A 3,062-nucleotide genomic window follows, 5' to 3' on the forward strand; every position below is an offset into this window, starting at 1 on the left:
AAATTATCAATCAAATTTCCAAAATGTTTTCAAAATCTTTTAATTGAATTTTCGAAAATTTCCTTCCCTCCTTCCCACATCCTTCTATTTATGGAGTACTACTCCTTCTTAATGCACAATTCGAACCTTATCCAATTAAAGTTCGAATTCTTCTTCTCCTTCTTCTTACTATTTCTCTTTTCCTCTGACACTTCAAGGAATCTCTATACTGTGACATAGAGGATTCCACATTTTCTTTTTCTCTTCTCTTTCATATGAGCAGGAGCAGAGACAAAGGCATTCTTGTTGAAGCTGACCCTGAACCTGAGAGGACCCTGAAAAGAAAGCTAAGAGAAGCCAAAGCACAACTCTCTTTAGAGGACCTGACCGAATTCTTTAAGGAAGAAGAACACATGGCAGCCGAAAACAACAACAATGCCAACAATGCAAGGAAGGTGCTGGGTGACTTCACTGCACTTACTCCTGATTTCTATGGGAGAAGCATCTCTATCCCTGCCATTGGAGCAAACAACTTTGAGCTTAAGCCTCAATTAGTTTCTCTAATGCAACAGAATTGCAAGTTCCATGGACTTCCAATGGAAGATCCTCATCAGTTCTTAGCTGAATTCTTGCAAATCTGTGACACAGTCAAGACTAATGGGGTTAACCCTGAGGTCTACAGACTGATGCTGTTCCCTTTTGCTGTAAGAGACAGAGCTAGAATATGGTTGGATTCTCAACCTAAAGAAAGCCTGGACTCTTGGGAAAAGCTAGTCAATGCCTTATTGGCAAAGTTCTTTCCACCACAAAGATGGAGTAAGCTTAGAGTGGAAGTCCAAACCTTCAGACAGAAGGATGGAGAATCCCTCTATGAAGCTTGGGAAAGATACAAACAATTAATCAAAAGATGTCCTTCAGACATGCTTTCTGAATGGAGCATCATAGGTATTTTCTATGATGGTCTCTCTGAAGTATCCAAGATGTCTTTGGATAGCTCTGCTGGAGGATCTCTTCATCTGAAGAAGACGCCTGCAGAAGCTCAAGAATTGATTGAAATGGTTGCAAATAACCAATTCATGTACACTTCTGAAAGGAATCCTGTGAACAATGGGACTAGTCAGAAGAAAGGAGTTCTTGAGATTGACACTCTGAATGCCATATTGGCTCAGAACAAGATATTGACTCAACAAGTCAATTTGATTTCTCAAAGTCTGTCTGGAATGCAAAATGCACCAAACAGTACTAAGGAGGCTTCATCTGAGGAAGAAGCTTATGATCCTGAGAACCCTTCAATGGAAGAGGTGAATTACCTAGGAGAACCCTATGGAAACACCTATAATTCTTCATGGAGAAATCACCCAAATTTCTCATGGAAGAATCAAGAGAGACCTCAACAAGGTTTCAACAACAATAATGGTGGAAGAAACAGGTTTAGCAATGGCAAGCCTTTTCCATCATCTTCTCAGCAACAGACAGAGAGTTCTAAGCAGAATACTTCTGACTTAGCAACAATGGTCTCTGATCTAATAAAGACCACTCAAAGTTTCATGAATGAAACAAGGTCCTCCATCAGAAATTTGGAAGGACAAGTGGGTCAGCTGAGCAAGAAAGTTACTGAACTCCCTCCTAGCACTCTCCCAAGTAATACAGAAGAAAATCCAAAAGGAGAGTGCAAAGCCATAGACATGGCCGAATATGGAGAGGAAAGAGAGGAGGAGGACGCCACTGAGGAAGACCTCAGTGGGCGTGTACCAATCCCCTCTGAGTTCCTCAATGAGGAACAATGGGAATCTGAGGCTCAAAATGAGACCATAGAGATTCCATTGGAATTACTTCTGCCATTCATGAGCTCTGATGAGTATTCTTCCTCTGAAGAGGATGAGTATGTCACTGAAGAGCAAGTTGCTAAATACCTTGGAGCAATCATGAAGCTAAATGACAAGTTATTTGGAAATGAGACTTGGGAGGATGAACCTCCCTTGCTCACCAAGGAACTGGATGACTTGTCTAGGCAGAAACTGCCTCAAAAGAGGCAAGATCCTGGGAAGTTTTCTATACCTTGTACCATAGGCACCATGACCTTCAAGAAGGCCTTGTGTGACTTAGGGTCAAGTGTAAACCTCATGCCCCTCTCTGTAATGGAGAAATTAGGGATCTTTGAGGTGCAAGCTGCAAGAATCTCATTAGAGATGGCAGACAATTCAAGAAAACAAGCTCATGGACTTGTAGAGAATGTTTTGGTGAAGATTGAAGACCATTACATCCCTACTGACTTCATAGTCCTAGAGACTGGGAAGTGCATGGATGAATCCATCATCCTTGGCAGACCCTTCCTAGCCACAGCAAGGCTGTGATTGATGTTGATAGAGGAGAGTTGATCATTCAAGTGAATGGAGAATCCTTGGTGTTTAAGGCCCAAGGACATCCCTCTATCATCATGGAGAGGAAGCATGAAGAGCTTCTCTCAAAACAGAGCCAAGCAGAGCCCCCACAGTCAAACTCTAAGTTTGGTGTTGGGAGGCCACAACCAAACTCTAAGTTTGGTGTTGAACCCCCACATTCAAACTCTAAGTTTGGTGTTGGGAGGTTCCAACACGGTTCTGAGTATCTCTGAGGCTCCATGAGAGTCCTCTGTCAAGCTAATGACATTAAAGAAGCGCTTGTTGGGAGGCAACCCAATGTTTTATAGTTAACTATTTCTTTTGTTATTTTATCTTTTTTGTAGGTTGATGATCATAAAGTCACAAAAACAATGAAAAAAAGCAAAAACAGAATGAAAAACAGGAAGAAAAATAGCACACCCTGGAGGAGAAGAAGCTGGCGTTCAAACGCCAGTAATGCTAGCTGTTGGGCGTTTAACGCCCAGTCTGGCACCCATTCTGGGCGTTTAACGCCAGAAAGGGGCACCAGACTGGCGTTAACGCCAGTAAAGGGCAACAACCTGGCGTTAAACGCCAGGAATGGGCACCAGCCCGGCGTTTAACGCCAGAAATGGCTCAAAACGTGAATTTGATGCCATTGGTGCAGGGATGACTTTTCCTTGACACCACAGGATCTGTGGACCCCACAGGACCCCACCATCA

The 3,062-nt window shown here is 42.8% G+C and overlaps 1 non-coding gene across 1 annotated transcript; it reads right to left on the bottom strand.

The window, feature by feature from the left end:
* Positions 1-797: 797 nt before the first annotated feature.
* Positions 798-905, bottom strand: LOC130937657 (small nucleolar RNA R71). Its single transcript, XR_009068866.1, has one exon. It is a non-coding gene; the product is annotated as a small nucleolar RNA R71 (small nucleolar RNA).
* Between the last annotated feature and the right edge of the window lie 2,157 nt (positions 906-3,062).

The sequence above is a fragment of the Arachis stenosperma genome, chromosome 6 (assembly GCF_014773155.1).
Source record: "Arachis stenosperma cultivar V10309 chromosome 6, arast.V10309.gnm1.PFL2, whole genome shotgun sequence".
Lineage (NCBI taxonomy): Eukaryota > Viridiplantae > Streptophyta > Magnoliopsida > Fabales > Fabaceae > Arachis > Arachis stenosperma.